We start from the raw sequence: 21296 nt of genomic DNA on the forward strand, positions 1-21296 counted from the left end.
TTAAAAAAAATTAGTCAGTCGAAAGTTCGAAAATTTTTCTATTAGGTATGGGTGGGCTATGGGAAGCATTGGTCCGATTCAGTCTAATTTTGACACAAGAGTATATTATTATCAGGGGAACATTTTCTACGAATTTCAATAACATATTTCACAGATAGACCGATATTTTTGGCAACAAATCAGCCATATGCATTGTATCCGTCTTCCAAAACAGTAGATCGCCAAGCATCTCCATAAATGTATGTATGTATGTTAGGATCCAGGCCGCAAAGACAACCGTTTGATAACCAAACCAGTTCAGGAACTACACAACTCGTTAAAAACGATACACAAAATTTTCGAAAGAGCTGGCAGACGGATCAAGGTGAGATGGAATGCTTTAGGGCATGAAGAATCGTCCGGATAATGTGCAAGGGAGCATACAGGTGCTTTCTGTCACACGGTCTTGAAAAGAAAAGACTTGATATGAGAGAGACGCTAGAAAACCTCCTCTGCTTATGTCCGGCCTTATCTATATAGAACTAAGCTTAAATATCTAGAAACTTCATAATTCAAGGGACTGGATAAAGTATACTATTAGATACCAAGTCTCTATTTAACTTCGCAAACAGCGTTGACGACCTGAACGACGTTATTCAAAACTTTTAGTCCACAAGTGTCCCATGCTTTAATCTTAGTTATTGCATTTCATAAGTTTTAGGTTAACGGTGTTTTGTAGGCGTGGCGGATTACGTCCATCTATGAACTCCCCATCCTGATCTTTTTTATAAATATATAATCCCATATATTTTAAGTGGTACAAAACAACCGTTGGGTGAACAAAACTATCATACTCTGTTGAAACATGTTGCAAGGGTATAAAAATATATATAGAACAAGTATTTAGGTTTGTAGGTAGGATTAATTTTGTTATCGCCACTTGATTCGGAATTCGAATTATGTTTGATTGTAAACAAATATGTACTCGTATGTAGTTTTGTGTGCGAAAATGTGCGAACACTTTAAATCGAATTAATAATAAATATAATTAAAGTCGTAGGTCAATTATCATTAGTGAATATTTTTGCTAATTAAAATACATTTATGAAATAAAGCAATTTTAGAATGAGGTCTTCAATATTTTCAAGATATAACGGAAGATAAAGGCTTGTAAATATTATCTATATGTGAACAAACTTATTTAGGAATCCAAAGGATTTTAGACATTGAGAGCACTGTCGCAGAAATTTTTGAAGTTTGAAAAGTGAACTTTCTGAATATGTAGTGGTTATTTTTAAGAAACGAAAATTAGTTGGTGAAATTTTAGTTTGAATGAAAAAACGAAAATTCCTATGTAAAATGTATGGAAACCTAAAAAAAATAGCGACCCCTTATAGTTAAGCTACAGCGCCTGGCTCGAGGGAGTATATTTTGTTTGTCAATCACTAACATTTGAGGGGGTAGAGTTGAAAAAAATCCAAAATTTTTTTTGAAGCACCCTAATATACCCATTGTGAAGTGCAAAATCTTGGAAGTGCCCGTTGTTTCAAGTCTTGAAACTTGGTTCAAATTAGTATCGTAGTTGTTGAAAAATGTAATTTCGTCTAAAAGAGAACAAAGTCACGCCCCTTTTCAAAGTTTTGAATTGATTCACATAAGTTGTTAGAGAAGCTCACGCTTTTACTTGTGTTTACGGTTACGCTCACACTCAATTCTCAGAAGCTATATCTTTAGGAAAACTACTTACTATTTAATTCGCAATTTTATTGAATTTAATTTCTTCAGCTTTAAAAAAAAATAAAAATATTTAATAGCGCTTGTTTGGGGCATTGCCAAACTAATTTCCTTTTTCAGTTTAATTTGAGTCCCACTAACATCAATTTTTATTCCCTCTAAATTTGGTCCCAATTCTCGCTTAAAACAATTAGTGCGACATACAAAGCTCATACTAACATATTTTACCAGACAACCGAATCAATAAACACTTGTTACAATCAGAAGTTTAAACATTTGAAATATTCGTGGTTGAAGTGAAAACCGAATAGATGAAATTGCTTTAATAAAAAAGTAGACGAATGCCTTTATTTAGATAAATGAGGTCACTTCGCTTGCATGACTCTGGAGTATTGAACCATAAATATCGATTGCTGTTCGATAGTCGCTTGGACATAGGTTGGCAGAGTGGCAGAGGTCATCTAAGTCAATTAAAAAATACAATGAAATTGTTGTATATTTTTATATGCCACACTTTTCCTTTTTAAATAAAGATAAATAATGAAATAATGATGAATGTGCATGTTAGGTTAGGCCATAAGTATTTTAGGTTATAGTATATGCACTTAGAAAGAGAAGATGGCAGTACAATCATTAATAAAACCAAGAAAGGAATGTGTCTGGAAAATAAAGGGCGCTCTTGGGAAAATTGGTTAAATTAACAATAAACATTCCGAGAGGTCCGAAAGAAGCATTTTATGATAGGTTAAACTAACCGGCTTGCACACCATACATAGACCTACTGGTCCTTAGTAATGCCAGATGAATAATTTGAACGGAAGTAGTCGTCATAAAGGATGTCAACGCTTTTTGATATCTAATTTTGATACTGTATCTAGTGTCTTGAACAGCGAAGCTCACCGATATCTAAGAAGTGGTCTAGAAAAAGCTGATCAGAAGCATAGGAGATCTCTCTCATGCCTTTCGGTATGCATTTTCTGCATATACGATATCATCGTTACTTATACCCATCCGGCCCGCATGTGATTCCAGTAAGTTGTAACGTGAAATTAGGCTAACAACCAACCTGCAGTCCTTTCGAGGCTGTGTGAGTAAAAAGCATGAGCGTTTTCTTCAGGGCTCTTGGCGATCCTTAAGGCATTCCATCTCATCTTGAGCCCATTCGGAAATTTCATGGTTTATCGATTTTAAAGACCTGTGTATTTTCTGTACTGGTTGTGTAGATGCATTTTCGACCATCTCTTCAGCTATTTCGTTTTCAGGAATTCCTTTGTGGGCTGGAACCCAGTATGTTTGCAGCCGTTTTCCGGCATCCACTACCATCTACTATCTCTTTACTTCCAGAGGCATTTTCTGACGAAAGTAAAGCAAAAATAATATGTGTGCTTTTATTCTATATTCAAAGAGCACCGTTATTTTTCCGATACATTACGAACATGGTTTCATTTAATTTTATATTGAAGACAAAGTAAAAAATTATTTGTTTAAGGAATTGCGGGCATTTAATTTTTAGATCGCATAAAAAATCTATTTCTTGCATTCACATTCTATAAAATACTTTCTTCCGTCTTTCAAAAGCCAAAAGGCCAGTATCTAATGTCTGGAGAGTCTAAATAAAAAAGAACAAGTAAGGAAGGGCTAAGTTCGGGTGTCACCGAACATTTTATACTCTCGCATGATAAAGTGATAATCGAGATTTGATTATCCGTCATTTACATATTTTTTTATTTTGCTGTAAAATTATTTAGATTAGTAGTTCCTGAGATATGGTTTTTGGTCCATAAGTGGCCGACGCCACGCCCATTTTCAATTAAAAAAAAACGTGACGTTCTGACGTTTTTTGTTAGTCGGTTAACGCACTTTTAGTGATTTTCAACATAACCTTTGCATGGGAGGTGGGCGTGGTTATTATCCGATTTCTTCCATTTTTGAACTGTATATGGAAATGCCTGAAGGAAACGACTCTATAGAGTTTGGTTGACATAGCTATAGTAGTTTCCGAGATATGTACAAAAAACTTAGTGGGGGTGGGGCCACGCCCACTTTTCCAAAACAAATTACTTCCAAATATGCCCCTCCCTAATGCGATCCTTTGTGCCAAATTTCACTTTAATATCTTTATTTTTGGCTTAGTTATGACACTTTATAGGTTTTCGGTTTCCGCCATTTTGTGGGTGTGGCAGTCGGCCGATTTTGCCCATCTTCGAACTTAACCTTCTTATGGAGCCTAGAAATACGTGTACCAAGTTTGATCATGATATCTCAATTTTTACTCAAGTTACAGCTTGCACGGACGGACAGACAGACATCCGGATTTCAACTCTACTCGTTACCCTGATCACTTTGGTATATATAACCCTATATCTGACTCTTTTAGTTTTAGAACTTACAAACAACCGTTATGTGAACAAAACTATAATACTCTCCTTAGCAACTTTGTGGCGAGAGTATAAAAATAAGCAGAATGATGATGAGAAATTAACGCACTAGAAGAAGTGTAGAAAAGAGCACAGTCATCAGGCTAGACATAATATCACTGACGCACTAGTATGGATTCCCTATTGCAAATCAACACATTATTAAGAAACAATAACAATAACAACATAAATTAATGACTTCGTAACTTCGTCGTGTGGAAAAACTTCAAGTTTCAAATGTCAATGACTCTTTGACCTACAGCAGAATAGTACATAATAGAAGCACCGATTTCTCTAGTCACATAGGTCTGCGTGTGCAAGCTCATAAATACATACATATATACATATGCCATATTCATACGTGTAGATATGAATAATCGCACAGCCGTATATTTGCATAAATTAAAATGTGTAGAGTTAAATAAGAAAACGCTGTCAATTTATGTAAATAGAGATGACGGCTGACACATGCACACGGCTTTAAAAACAACGACACAAATGCGATTTGGCGCTTTAACGCGCTTTAAGCAACACAAAAACAATGCGATGGGACGTCAGCAATTTGCATGCGCCAGCCGCCAGCAGCCAGCAGCCAGCAGCCAGCAACCAGGCAGCGTCCACTTCATTAAACACCGATAAATAAGGGGCAGGAACACACTTAAATTGGGTGCACAATTAAGATACGCAGAAGAATTGGGTGTTGGTACGCGCCCCAATGCCAACAACATGAATGTGTGTGGGTGTGTCTATGTGCTGGGCAGAACGTTGGGGAGTCTTTACATGCTGTTAAACCACTCTCTTGGATGGAGGATGAAGAAAATCAGCACAGCTGCTACAAATACACACCCACACACACTTACTTACATATACATATATTAATATATTCAAGTAAGCAATTTATTCCAATCTATGTCAATTTGCATGTATGTATGTAAGTATGCTAATCGTATTGGCATGTCTGCCACTCTGATTTCTTCCAAACTTTATCTGATTTGTTTTAACTTATTGTTGCATGCAAATCGCGGAAATTTATATCAAAATTACCTACTTTTCCAATGACAGGCAATTTATAAACATTTGGCAAATGCTTTTGTGCTGTCTGTCGTACCATATGCTCAAATGCACGCCGAGTTCATAGCGTGCCAGGCAATCAACAATTTGCTATACAGAATAATGCGACCGAAGCGCAAAAAATGCATATACAAGCGCACACAAACACATACACAAACATGCACTCGCGCTGTCACGTCTGCCAGCGCCCATTGGGCGATTTTCACACAACTACAATATGGCAATGTTTCCGGTGAGTTGCACGAATGCCACCGCGGTCGCGCTACTGTAGCTCTAGTTAGACGACAAAAACTGTAATTGGAATTTTAATTGGAATTTACATAAACATATCTAGTGTCCTTTACTCCCTACGTCAATATGCGTTTATTTTCAATACATTCGTATTTATATACAAATATTCCAGTTACTCCCGTTATTCACGTTTTCACGTTCACTTTTCGATTTTCACTCTCTGCGATTGACAGGCGAGGCAATAGTGCCGAACGCGTCCAAACAAAAGCGCGCTCACGAAAGGACTAAAAGCCAACAATGTCACATCGAAAGGATAGTGGCCAAAACGAAATACGTAAAGCGCATGGCGCGCAGTATTTGAACTGTGGGCGGGAAATTTCGAATACCTATACAGTAAAAATTATTATATACTTAATACTATATACTTTAACTAAGAAGAAAGGATTTCATAAGAAAATATAAGCAACTTTCGTACAATATTCACAAGTTGCTTTTAATAAGCCAAAAATTCAATTTTTTAATTTTAAATTTTTTTAACCTGATCATAATTTGCATTTTAATCTGCTTGAATCACAGTTAACTTCTTAAATATTTATAACGACAATTTTACTAATTTTTCGTATTTGAATTTTAATAGCTCCGCGTTTGGAGAGACTCTGCTTCTCGACATTCTTTGTGCAGCTTTTGAAGAGTAATAATTATTACTACACCAGTAGTATAGATAGTATACAGCTAATAGTAATACATGCATGAAATTCAATAAAAAAAAGAAAAAATTTCGTGAATTTTTTTTAGAATTTTCAAAGTGATTTTTTTTTTAACAGAAATAAAATATAATTCATTAAAATGAAATAAGAAATTTCGCAGATTTTACTTTGAAAGGTTATATGGGTTACCTCGAGCAAAAGCGGTTTATTTTAAATAATGTATTTAATAACTTATGTTTTTATTTATTTTAATACTTTTTAATATTTAATATTTTTTTGACAAAATTTAGTTTTTTATCATGTAAAAAATTAAATATTTTTTCGAACTTTCTATTATTCCAAAGATACATATTTTACAATGGTTTTGTGAAATGTTGAAAGAAAAATATTCAAAACTCGATCATTACGATGACAAACCCTCGAAAATAATGTGCCTCCTCATTGACATCACAACTTCTTACAGTTACAGTTTTAATTAAGACCATAAAACAGTTATTGGACCAAGGAAAAACAAAAAACAGCGGAAATTGTATTTTTGGCTGATGTTTTTGCAAATGTTTGCGGAAATTTTTCGACGTTTTTTTAATTGAATAAAAATCTTCCGTTCGAGACATTGTGAATTATATCTCGAATATCTGTTTAAAAGTTCATTAAAACCGGTTGAGTAGTATAAATCTTGACAACCATCTTGGAAAACACAGTTTCGAAAAAAATGCGTTTAACGTTTAAAGTAGCTGTGTGTCTGACCTCGAGCGCGCAACTTTTCAAGGCTGTAAGGCATTAAACTATTACAACTTGAGGATATAGGGCAATATGCTGGAGACGATATAGAATTAAATAATATTTATTTTTACTCTTGAACCCTTTAATTTTCTTTGTAAATATATCTGTTTATATAAAAATTACGTGTCACGTTTTGTCCGGAGGAAACTCCTAAGCTACTGAACCGATTATACTTATTAAAATTTAGCAGAGAATGTTCAGTTGAATCCAACTCAGAATATAGAATGTGACAAAAGTAAAATAATTCATAAGTAAAAGATATATTTTTAAAAATAATCATGTTTCATAATTAAAAGAAAAATTAAGTAATTATAATTTTCAGTTAAATGCCAATTGGAAAATCCACAATTTTTCCATTGACAAATACGAGTTTTGTAAGAATCGTTTTCAAAATTAAACCTTAAGTAAAATACCTTGGATTCTTATACTGGCAATAACAAGCTTTTATTTCTCTCGAAAATTTTCTCTCATCTTCTAGAAAATATTACGGTCTATGTATGTCTCCCTGGTATTTTTTAGATTAAACAAGATAACAAAGCAGGATGGTCTTGTAAATTACTCAAATTCAATAATTTTCGAATGTTTCCTGAACACATTTTTTGTTGCTATTTTTCACATATATTTAAAAAGCGATTTTTCGAAAAATGTGTTTTTATAATACTGTGTACTTCCAATATTTTTCCACACTTTAGATTTGATCACATTTTCGACTAAAATTATGGTAATGTAGATTAAAATACCACCTCTCGAAACATAAAATTGCGTTTTCAATAAACTATAATGGGAACCCATATACGATAAATAATTTGACTTCAATGGCATGTCACAGGCCCATATTTGGTAATGTACATACATATATCTAATCTAGAACATAAAATAGAACTCTTCCCACAGTTCTTCAAATCAACTCCATAATTCTAGTGAATATTAACATAGAGACTATTAGGATAAAATATGTAGGAAATGTCAAATGTCTAGCTTCACTCCAACGAATACGTTTATTATACTGAACACATTAGTGTTTACATATATTAATATACAAATGATCATTCGGAGTAATTGTAATATCATTGATTTTTGTTCTTCCCCCTGAAATTTAACAGCCATTAACGAAGTTTATGTAAATTGTAGAAGTTAATCTTAATATATCAAAAGCATTTCGAAAACCAAAGAAGAACTAGATAAGTTTCACGAGAATCATGCATAATTCAATAGTTACGTTGTTACTTAATTCCATGACGGAAATGCATACATAATAGGAACCACTAGAAGCTCAAGAAGAAATAATGTTCGCATCGACCTAAACCGCTGGTAGGCTAGAAATCGTTGATAAAATGCGTGAAATGGTGCGATCAGAATTTGAGAGAACGTAAAATGAATTTGATGAAAATGTCTTTAATAATAAAAAAAAATTCGTAATAGTGAATAAAATAAGGATCTTTCACAGTAGATGGAAACATCATTAATTCAGCTGCGTTTTCCAGGTGAGCATATAAGAAATCTGTCTATAAACCGGATAAAATAATATCATTTGGTTCCACGTGATGTTATTCTAATTCATCTGTGGTTTGATTGGCAAGGTTGACGTTCTTACCGACAAATATGTAGCTTTCAAAAAGTAAGCCAATATTTTCACGAAGGTTTCTCGACACAAACATGAAACAGGGAAATGATGGAAATTTGGGTATACTGAAGAGATCATTATTTAGGATCCTATAAATCGATAAAAAATCTGGAATCTTATCTTAAACTGGTATTAATGTTGAATACGAAATATAATACAGTTTTTTCGAAATGGTAGGTACTTTTCAGCCTGTCTGTTATATACTGAGTTTACTGAACTGAATGATTAGCTGGGATAACAAAAAAACTAAAATAATTAGAAAATTAGAAAATCAGCAAAATACGCAACAGTCAGTGGGTTAAGTCATGCAGAAATATTCAAATCAAACAAATGAATTGATATAACTCGAAACCACATACATAATGTAGTTTTGTTTGTTGTGCCTTGATATGTGTGATTGCAGCTTTAATTCAGTGTGTAAACAAATTTTGGAGCTTAGCAACTTTTGCAGTGACGCTCAGTGATGTCTCTGTTGATATTTTGATAATTTAAGTGCAGTGCATTTCACACACACACACACAGATGCATACTTAAGAATGTAAATAAAATATAAGGTTATTTTGTTTAAGTAATCCTATTTAGTAATCTGTAAGAGCTTTAAATATGATTTGCAAAAATTACTTAACGAAGATTAAATAATTGTTTATGTGTGTATATGCTATATACTATATGTATATACAAGTATATAACTGTTAATTACGAAAAGGCATTATCTTCCCACTGATGAAACAGTGATGCACCAATAAGCCTCATGCACCAGTTGTGCTGTAAAATATTTTGAGTGACTTTGCTAGCACTCGTAGCTTTTGCTTGCTTGGCCCATTTTTGCTAAAGTGATAATGAAAAAATTCTATGACTATATTCATATACATATGTACATTAAATATTTGTTTAAATATATAGAAAGCGCTGAGCTGAATACCGGAAACTTTGATGAAGATCACTGGCTCATAAGATGCGAGCACCGCGAGCTACGCGTAATAGCGACTACAAAATTCTAGTTTGTAAAATCTTCGCAAATATGCAAAATAAATAAAAACAGTTATAGAAAACAAATAAAAGACACGTTTTTCACGTGCTTGTATTTACTAATGCGAGGCGTGGAAATTAATTACACATATCGCATGCTTAATGAAAGAAAGATGTAAATCAAAATTTGCTTCTTCGAGCTTTTATGAGATATTAAAATAAACGAATAAAGCACTTCTGATCATTTTTATAGAATACTCATTGAGTTGAAACTATTGAAAATTAAATGAAGTTATTAAAAAACAAATTTTCAATGTCGCTGCTTAATTTTGTTTTTAAATTGAATAAAGTAAATGCCAAATAAAAAAAGAGAGTAGTTTAACTTTGGCTGCAAAAATGCCCTCCACAGGCACATTTTTTATAGCACAAAACTGTTTAAAAAAATTGTATCTTGATTTTGATCGGACAGTTTGGGCAAAAAATTGTAAAACGTTTAACTGAATTTAAATGTCGCACAAAACCCATTCGTCGAAATATTTTTCTTTCCTGGGTTTGGTATGACTGTCAGTGACACATGTGCCAAATGTCACATCAAAATAATCATTGTGTTCAGCATACGCTTAACTTTTTTGAAGTAAATAAAGTGATGGTCACAACAATCCACTAGATTTATAAAAGAGAGAGAGGTTGTTCTTAGAGACTAGAACAACAAATTCCAAGTGAGAAGCCGTGTACTGAGTCGGGAGTTTATAAATTATTGGTATCTAACAATGGTTAGTTACAGATCGAGTGCAAATGTGAACGCAATGCAAACCTCAGAACGTTTATTTTACACCGAATCCATTATACGTCCGAAGTCTACTTAAAACTTATAGATCTTTCCATCTGTGAGGTAAATTAAATGGGTGAATTGAAAAAGGTAGGAAAAGCGCGTCCAATAATTTATGATAGTGTAGATCCCAATATTATCGACTATATTTATACCCCGAACAGGGCTTATGAAGTTTTCCACGACGTTTGTAACACCCAGAAGGAAACGTCTGAGACCCTATAGAGGATAAATATATGTAAATGATAAGTATGTACATATGTATGTAGAGCTGAGTCGATTTAGTCATGTCCGTATGTCTGTCTGTCCATCTGTATATATAATAACTAGTCTCTCAGTTTTTAAGATATCGTTTTGAAATTTTGCAAACGCCATTTTCTCTTCAAGAAGTTGCTCATTTGTCGGAACTGCCGTTATCGCACCACTATAACATATAGCTGCCATACAAACTGAACGATCGCAATCCTCAGAATCCTCATAAAAGTTGGCACAGGTTATTTTCTAAAATAATAATGTAATCTCCGAAGAAATTATTCAGATCGGTTAACTATTACATATAGCTGCCATACATACTGAATGATCGGAATCAAATGGTTGCATCGGAAACTTGCTCATTTGACGATATATTTTCACGTAATTTGGTATGAGTTATTGTTCATAGAAATATTGTAATATCGGAAAAAATTGTTCAGTTCGGCTTACTATAGCATATAGCTTCCATACAAACTGAACACATAGTTACTAAAAGAAATGCACCTTTGAAGGGTTTATTAGCTTCGGTGCAGCCGAAATTAACGTTTTTTCTTGTTCTATATAAAAACGCATTAAACTGTGATATATGTAAGTAACTTAGAATTAAACATTACAACTGAAACAGTGACGAAGAACAAAGAAAATTAAATTGTAAAGACGTAAATTTACTCAACGACTTCATATCTCGAAGTATATTTTAATATTAATACCAGTTAAATTTTAATAAAAGGAAAAATAAAGAAAGGAAGTTTCAAGGAAGAAAGCAGGTTTTCAGCAAGCAGGGGCGGACAAATTCTGATTGATCTATGGATAGAATGAGCCGCTGATAAGGTTTATAAAATCCTTATCCTCTTACGCGGGTATTCTTACCAATCCAAATCGATTAATTATTTCTACTTAAGTACATTATTAAAGATTTTTGAGCGAATTTCTTTAATCAAATAAATGTATACCCAAATCTTTCGTTTTCATTTAGCATTTCTGTTAACTCAGCTGATCTAAATGCGCATAATTTTAATGTGAAGTACAATTTTATCTGCTGTTGCGTCTCTAAATGCAAATTAACATGTGTGCCTGCCTCGGAAAAAACTTACACTTTGAGATTCATTTTCTATTTAGGGGCGGTCACTACCGGAAACAAATTTAAATTTTCCAACCTTTGAGCCGATAGCGATCTCTAAATAATACTCTAATAAAGCTATGGGGACACAACACAAGCAGCGATTAACCAAGATTTTAATCTAGTTAGAATAAACGAAATCTTTTAGGGGGATATTTGTAAAACATATGAAGTGCATGTACTACATACATTCTACATTCGAAAGAAACTTGTGTTTTATTTGATTCATGTAATTAATTTCTGTCTTGAGGCAAAGACAATGCATGAGAAAGGTCATGGTGATTCTAAGAAAACGGAAAACTGCGCACGCATTACTTTCGCTAAATAATTTGAGATTTTTCGTTGTAAATGCTACTGAAATCGCCCATTATCCACGAACAAATCCATAAATAACAACATGTAAGTCTCATTATGAGAACAACATAAATTTGTGTATATGTGTGTGCGCAATGGCAACACGCAAGCTAAAGCGCCGTATACTCATAATAGCAAACATTTAATGAAGAAAAATCAACCTCGACCAAAGAACAGCTGAACAGCTGTAGACATTGGTAATTGACGTGAGTAAGTCAGTAAGCAAGTAGGACAACGTAGCGCTGCTATTTTAATGCCGCATGGCGAGGGTGAACACACTGTGCCACGGTGCACTTAAGCGGCACAACAGCTTGTTTTGTTTGAGAAAACAAGTGGTTGCCGTGGTGCTGCTGGGGTGGGCGTGCGCAAGCTCACGCTGGGGGCTGACAACACTGTAATGGAATTTCCGTCTGACAAACGGAAATGGGATGGGTCGGGGTAAACGATGGACAGCGCGATGGCATGCTCGTGACAGTGCCACCAAATGCAGCCAAGCGGCTGGGAGGTGACGCGTTTAATGGACAGCGCCAACAAAAGGACACGAAAACGTAGAAACAAGCAAAGTCGAATAGGTAAGAGCGAAAAAAATGACAGCGTTGAAAGCAAAAGCGAAACACGCATGTCCGAAGACGATGTAAACGACAAAAGTATCGGTAAATAAGTATGCGCATATATAACAAGAATAAAAGCGAAAAGATATTGAGTAGAAAAAATGAATAATGGAAAAATTGCGCACGAGGAGGCAACAGCACGAGTAGAGGCACTTAAGTATGTGCATATTTACATAAATACTTATGTACATATGTATTTACGCGCACGGACATATGTAAATACTTAACTACGTATATATTACATACATATGTAGTCGCTGTTCTCTTCATGTGCATACACAATTTTGGTGGACAAGGGGGCATAAACCAGCGGAAATGAATTTAAATTAAATGATCGTTGTATAACCGATTCTCACAGCTTATCACAACAACAACAAACAGCAGAAGCAATTTAAAAGACAATTACGATATGCGCCAGCGCTGATAACGCGCATTAGCTGGAATTTAAATAGCGTATAAGAAAGCAACAACAAAATCACACACTCGTTAAATCGTAACTAAAGCAAAACCAAATCGAAACTCCGACGCCGCCAAAGCAAAAACACAAACCTATGAACAGCAAATGCAAAGCCAAAGCGTGAGCATTTGACTTGACGGCTGACAGAGCGTTTGATGCAATCGCATGTGTGTGTGTAGGAATGTATGTAGGTGAAGGGTAGAGGTTAGGGCAACGTGGTGCGGTGCACAATGTCACAAAAACTGCAGCCGATAAAAACCAATGGACACACGAACACACAACAACTATAGCAATTGGCAGCGCGTAGCGAATACTAAAACGATTGCCGGGCGCTGCTGGCGTTCGGGTGACAGCGCGTTCATGGGGGGAGCGCTGTGTAAAGCGGGCGCTGCAGCGACCGACCAACCACGCCACGTAACGGTGAAAGAGGCACACAATTTACATGCGAAGCAGTACGAAAAAATCAGAGAATTGAAATGAAAATTGTGAAATGAAGGCGACAGCGGCGTTTACGCGACAATGACAAGCTCCAACTGCACACGTACGAGGCAGCAAAAGCAAAGTTAAAGCACAAAATACAACAAAAATAAACAACGCAAAGCACGCGCATCACCACATTACGCCGAAACAACGAGCAAATCAGTCAAAGCACAAAATTGACGAACAGCGACAAAAACAATAATAATAATAGTAATAATAACAGCATTAATAGCAGCAACAATGCACGCCACAATCAACGGTAGTAACAGCAATAATGGCAGTAGAGACAGCAAACAGCAAACAGAAAAGAAAAAAAATTAAAAACAACAACAGCAACAAAATACAAAAGGATGCGTTTAAGTAACATGGAAATGTTATAACACGAGTCAACGGAGGGGAAAATGTGGAGCACGTACATAGCAGTGTGGCGGCGCCGCAGTAGCCACGAACGCGGTGCGCCGTGTCGCATATCGAACGGTGTTTGCGGCGTGCAGCGAGTAGGCAATCAAACACCCAGCGCGCATTGCACCACTTCAGCACGTCAGCGCTTGAAACTCCGTTGTGGCGTGCACGGTGGAAACCAAAGCATAAATTAGAAAACAAAACAAATTAAGGTATACCACATATGCACATACGTACATACATATTTACAGGCACATACATATGTATATATCTACCAGGTATGGAAATGCTAAACTGTATACATACTTGCTAACTGCTTACGCACGCGCTTTTCTGCGACATGACAAACCGTTTTTTAATCAAATAGTGCTGGAATGGTGTCATTCTTTTAACATATCAATCAAACTTCTTTCAGCATAATTAATGCTAATTAATTAAGGTTAGTTCTTCACACAAAGGTAAACAGAACTTTGTCTTCAGTGTGTTAAATATACATATGTACTTATGTACATACATACAAATGTATACTAGGATGTTTTTTAACAATTAATTTTTTTCAATCCAGTCATGAAATTTTCTAAAAAAAAATTCCCTGATAATTTGTGCCCTTAATATTAACACTAAGGACTGGACCAAGGCATGTAAAAATTTTCCATTGAAAATACACGACAATCGTGATTTTTTATCTTTAAATTTCTATAGCTCAGAGCCATTTTATGGCATCGCTTTGACTTTAGACACATATTCCTTAGAATTAAACACTCTACAAAAGTGCCCATTGTGACAAAGTCGAAACTCACACCGGCGAGGTAGTACGGGGCTCTAAACCTCATTTTTCCACGAATTTCGCATTTTTTGTATATATCTCGTAGATGACAAGAGCTATGAAAAAATGTAAATGACAAAGTTGTAGGATATTGTTTATTTGCTACAAAAAAGGTCCGAGGTCAAAATCGCTATCATTAATATTTCTCGAGATATTCGGCTTTTTAAGTAAAGCTGTATGGAATTTTCATAGATTTTTTAATACATACCATCACCCTAATGTATACGTGGTTATTTTTATATTTTACTTTGGATATATCTACGTACTAAATGAACTGAAAATTCTTGGATCTGGTCTGATTTACAGGTACATGGCAATAATTTGTGTTTGTTTTTGTTGTTTCGCGATGGATGTTCGAGCTTTCGCATGATGCAAAAGCCGCATAGCTTTTGCACCAAAACAATGTTCCGGAACTAGCCTCTCACTAACAAAATTCGCTTTCACAAACTCAAAAAGTGTCTCGCTGGAAAAATACATATTTCACTCAAATAAGCAATATAAGATACAATACAATACAAAATAAGAAAGTCCAGTTGGAAGCAAACACTTATTTTGAAGACCTCGAAGCCTCACTCTATCGAACCGGTATCGAAATGTTGAAGAATTTCTTCCAACGACAAAGAAAAAAATCTTGTTGGATATTTTGTCGAAGATTACGAGTATATTGTATATTTCTATTCAAAAAACTGCCTTCATTGCTCGTCAAAATATCTTTCAGTCCACATAGTTTTGTTTTGAAGAAAGTTGGCACTACAAAACTAAAGTAATAATTCGCTTACATACGAGCTAAATTTTGAACAACAGCTAGGCTAGGACCTATGAAGAATTGCTTTTATTTTTTTACTTTTGTTTCACAAAATCATCAAGACACATAAACGCATTAGTAAAATTGCTCCAGAAAAGGAAAGAACTGATTTCAGAAGTAAACCCGCACGTCAGATTACTTCTGCAAAATTTCAGAAAAAACTTTGTTTGGCAAATAATTGCGTTGGTGTTCTCGAAAATAGAAAGAATAGATATAAAAGTCGATAATAAAGTAGTTAATTTTTTCTTTTTTTTGAGAGAAAAATAATTTATTTTTCTTTAATCCCTAAACTGGTTTAATTAACCCTTTAAGCATACAAAATACATGAAAAATAATTTCACTACGCACAAAGCTTCAGAAACAGAATTCAAACTGAAACCCGAACAGTGACAATATTTTTAAGTTAAATATCCTGATAAAATTATTAAATGAAGAATTATGTATATATGTACATATGTATGTATATTAAACGCAAATAAATTCAAAATAAAAAATTATTTCAAAACATTCTGGAAATATTTGAATGCATTTTCTGGTAGTATGAAATATATTCACATTTTCAATTTTTTTAATTGCAATGTACACTGTACATTAACCTGTTGTGACTATATCTTACTTTCCGTTACTGAATCTTTAAAAATATTTGTAAACATTTCGCAATTTGTAGGTATACACTTACCTTTTATTACACTCTTATCACAGAAACACCGTTTTTCCATGCCGCAGCCACACATAATATAGACATACATTAACTACTCACATATAAACACATAAACATATTGCAGATATTTAACATATGTGTACATATGTATGTATGTACACCAAAATGTACACATGCTTGACATATGAAAAATACTCGGCTATTTCCGAGGTCTTAAGCCTGCGATACTGTTGACATTGCGCCGAAACATAATGCTTTAGAAAAATAAACATATGTAAGTATGTATATAGTACATATGTATCTAAAACCACGGCCTTTGGAACACCCAGAAGTAAATGTCTGAGATGATATAAAATGCATACATATGTACGTATGTATACATTGGTCAGCGGGCGAGCTGAGTCCATTTAGCCATATCCGTCAGCCTTTAGGTCTGTATATACATATGTACATGCATATACATACATACATACATATATATGTACATAAGAACTATTTCCTCCGTTTTTAAGAAATCGATCTGAAATCTTGCACATGGTATGTCATACGAACTGAACGATCAGATACATACATACATATCGCTCATTTGCTGCTAGACCGGCATAAGTCAAAAAAATCGATTCTCCAGAAAACGCGTTTAAAGTTTTCAACTGACTACAACCTTCTCAAGCGGAGCATATAAGAGGTATTCATATGAATTTTTCACTCAACATGAAGTATGATATAACGAACAATTCTGCAGCATTAACTCAAAAATCACGTTTTTTGATTTATGCCGGTCTTGCAGCAAATGAGCGATATGTACATATTTTCACAAAATTTGCCATGCCCAAGCCAACGATCAATCCCTTAACAAATCGTTCAGATCGGACCACTATGGCATATAGCTGCCATACAAACTGACCTATCAAAATCGTGATAAAGATCTTTTTATAAGAAATGCACCTGTAAAGGTTTCGGTGGAATCGTAGTTGTTTTTTTTCTTGCTTTTTAACAATATTCGCCGCCGGCAACAACAGAACTTTGATGATTCAAGTGATTGGAAGCAGCTTGAGCTCTACATATATTTATTTTAACCACATTGAGCTAATCGCTATAGTTTATAGATGAACTTCGTTGTAAACATCGAAATATTATTATTAATAATTTAAATGTGATGTATATATGTATATCTTTTAATTACACATACATACATATTTATTTCTATTTATAATTTATACAATATTTTTATTGTTTAACTATATGTATATCCTAGTATATATATGTAAAAATGTATAAATTATGTACAGATATTCCCACTGAGTTAAAACTTTTTAGAAAAGCTCTTTAACTGATTAAATAAAGTCTAGCAAGGTGGAAAAGCACACATACACAAGTACAAATTACACAAACACATAACTAATAACAACAACTGTGTCATTAGCGGTTATGTACTCGTTTATCGCTTTGTTTACATGCCATTAAATTAAAGCGTGTCACTTCCTTTTGTTTCGAAGAGGTGTAAAATGTCTTTGAAATAGTTATTTTACCGATTGAAAACAGTTACGTTTGCTTTTGTTCTGGTTCACACCTACATACATACATATGTACATATGTATTTGGTAAGAACATTTTAAAGATAAAATACGAAGGTCAATGTTAGCAAATACTTGGGCTATAATAATATTTTAATTTTCTTCCTCTAACCTATTTGTCATTAAACAAAATATTGTTTGAGCGCGCACTTTACTCGCATATTAAACACTTCGATATTAATTGTATTTTGCCACACTGTTTGTTAGCGGCGACGTTGCGATAGTGAAGCTGATAGCATGCCAGCGCTCAGCACATAAATACTTAGGTGGCAACGGTGAAAAGAGCAAAGCGTGCAGGAAAACAAAAATTAAAAGCGAAATCAGCAAAACGAAAAACACACAACAACAAATGAAAGAAAGATAGTTTGGTAACGTCGGCGACAATAAATTACCACAAGCCACGGCAGCACCGAAACCTCTCATTTACATATTTACTTACATATGTATGTATGTAGATACATGTATATACTTGTGGTAAATACATATGTAATTGTACGTAAAGCACGGCAAAGGCAAAGCAGGGCAGCGCCAAAGTGCCGACGCTGCTGGCGGTCGATAGATACGAATATTGTCAATTTACACATGAATAAATATGTATGTATGTATGTATGAAAATGTGTATTGCTGCCGCCGCCACTGCCGCTGTCGCTGCTGTTGTTATTATTGGTCGGCAGCCAGCGCTATGCGCCTGTGGGGCTGCCTAATCAAGCGAACAGCACTGCTCAATGCTGAACAGCCGTTGTAGTTGGGGGAAATTGTTGCCCAATTTATATTTGTTACTTACCTATTTGGTTGCGGTTTCACCCCAATACGCCCGTCCACCACCCCGCGTGTTCGACTAAATACTGCTTGTTCCCCAGTGTTGTTTTGTTGTTGCTGTTACTATCACCGCTAAACAAAGTGTTTCTTGTACTCCTGCTATTGCTGCTGTTGTAGGCACACCGTTATATTGTTGTTGTCGTGTTTTGGTTTTTTTTTTACTTAAATGCAATTGCGTTGAAGGCAATTGAAAATATTAAATATTCTTATGTTGTTAAAGCTATTGTTGGATGATTGCTATACGTTTGTGGTTGTTGATATTGTTGGTGTTATTTCATTTTGAAACTTAAGTTGAATTTTCAACATTGCACTTTGAGCGACAGCTCTTTTTTACACTGGTCGCCAACACGGCACACCTTCCCTCCCAACTGAAAATCAGTTGTACAACAGCGCATCTACGGCGACGACGACGGTTGTTGTTGTGACACAGCCACTTGGTGTTTTCATTTTATGCGCGCGGTATTGCGTTTATATTTATGTTTCAATTCTACTTTAATATTGTTTTTCGCAAACTTTGCACTTTGCTTTTTTGCCTCTTTTACCTTTTCGCCTGCTCAAGTCGATTTGTATCATTTTCCATTTCCACACACATACCGAACGCACAAACAACAAAAAACAACCGACAATTACACGCACCTCTACTTTAGTTATTTTAGTTGTTGTTATTTTTTAACTTTAGTTTTAGTTTTTCTAATATCAACACGCGTTGTCACGGATTTTTCTGCTTTTTTGCCATCACCTCAAGGTGAGCGCTTATTTGTTTCGATATGTTATGTGGATGTGTGTGTGTATTTCGCAAGCGGCCGAAACTTAAAATGCAAATATCTCACTTCTTTTCTGTTTGGAGTTCTAACTGCGACACATCTCTCGCATCAGAATTTCCAAACGTCAGCAAATTATACGGTACAATACCAGCGCAAGTAAAATAATAAGCAAACCAATCGAAATAAACGAATGAACAGCGAGCGAGCGAACGAACGTTTTTGCTGCTGATGCGCCACGGCAAACGAACGAGGAGCGAATGTCGTGACAATTGTGCTGCTATCATCCAACAAGCTGGCAGCGGCAGCGGCAACGACAACGAAAATTGCAATAGCCGTTGTCGCGTCGTGGAGCGCTCGTTAACACAGGTAGCAGTAGCAACAACAACATACACGTTAAACGTTAGCGCACAGTTAAGCATTTGGTGAGTGTTGAGCGGCGAAAAACGTTCGGCAAACATATCAATCAGCACCTAAAAACTATACTTTACTAAATGTGTATAAAAGAAAATGCTTAAAATTAAATGAAAGAGTGAATTGTGCTCTATGCAATCATCTCATACACAAATACATCCGGTATACCGTTAAGTTAAAAGGGAAATAGCAAAAAAGGCGCTCAGAGTGTCATGGCGTGTCGTTAGTGCTGTCATTTCTCTCTGATATCGTCATAGGGTTGCCAATCTGGCAAATGGTAGTAAAATAAACTTTTTTACCGTATAATGGTGGTTGCATCTTGTATCGTAAAGAAGCAAAGTAAAAGCCCTGATGGACAAGCAAAATTAATGCGCCTTAAGCAACGCTGATAGTGAAATTTGTTTATTTATTAAAAAAAAAAAGTTAAATAAAAATTAAAAAGATAAACTATTAATGGATATTTAGGTATTTTTGGAAAATCAATATAAATTTAACAAAAAAAAATCGTTTATTATTAACTACTTTTAAAGATAATAGAGTGAAATTAAAAGCAACATGCTTGTGTGCGAAAAAGTTAAGTATATTGGAAAAATTGATAGCAAACTGTGCGTTGTTTATTTTCTGCCATTTAAAAATATTAAAATTTGTTTTTGTTAGTATACTTGCACATAATTTAATTAGCAATATAAAAACTGTTTACATCTCATGCTGTAAACACAAAGAAGGCGGCAGATTTCAATCGTCATCTGTCAAACAATAGCAAAAATCACCATTTTTGGGCAGTGTTGTCTACTCAAATTTGGTAAATTCAGCTAAATGCACGAAATTTTTGTGCATTACTAACTTGCATTAACATGGGTCAAATGCGCAAGTTAATTTAAATTAAGCGCGTTAATGCAACTCCTCGCTGTCGTCTGTCAGGGCTATAAAGAATGCCATTTTAACAACGAAGTGAAAATGAAGAAAACTGGAATTATTTTAATATACATATGTAGTTATTTAAAAATATTTAATTTATTTCGGGTTAATTCGTTTAAAACAAGGCCAGTTTTATATATTTTTTTATTAAACGGTTAAAAAAATATGTATGTATATATATATTTAATTTCATTATAGAATGATTTTGAAGATTCTTTCTTAAAATTCAATGGAAAAATATTTAAAAAATACGACAATGACAGCAATTTCTCTGGAGTGCTTCGGAAAAATATTGATTTGCGGTATCCCTCATAACCCGATGCTGGATAATCTGAAAACAAAAAATTAAAAATTGTATAATATTTTTAGAATTATTAGTGTTAAAGCTTGGAAGTAAAGATACCATTATTGGCGAAATATCAGTTAATTTGTTATTGCAAAATGAAACATATTAAAAATTTGAAACTACTCTCCTTGATGTTATTATAACTCTAAAAT

At 34.5% G+C, this 21296-nt stretch overlaps 1 protein-coding gene across 4 annotated transcripts in view; it reads right to left on the reverse strand.

Moving 5' to 3' along the window:
• Positions 1 to 20048, reverse strand: part of LOC105222010 (uncharacterized) — a 43715-nt gene extending 23667 nt beyond the window's left edge. For 2 of the 4 annotated variants that reach the window (XR_007422851.1, XM_049457561.1), the window contains exon 1: positions 18671 to 20046. The gene's annotated coding sequence lies outside the window, so the exon portion shown is untranslated. Of the gene's footprint in view, positions 1 to 18670 lie in introns of all 4 variants that reach the window. The other 2 variants (XM_049457552.1, XM_049457557.1) reach the window with 2 other exon arrangements.
• Between the last annotated feature and the right edge of the window lie 1248 nt (positions 20049 to 21296).

This window comes from Bactrocera dorsalis, chromosome 1 (assembly GCF_023373825.1).
Source record: "Bactrocera dorsalis isolate Fly_Bdor chromosome 1, ASM2337382v1, whole genome shotgun sequence".
Classification (NCBI taxonomy): Eukaryota; Metazoa; Arthropoda; class Insecta; order Diptera; family Tephritidae; genus Bactrocera; species Bactrocera dorsalis.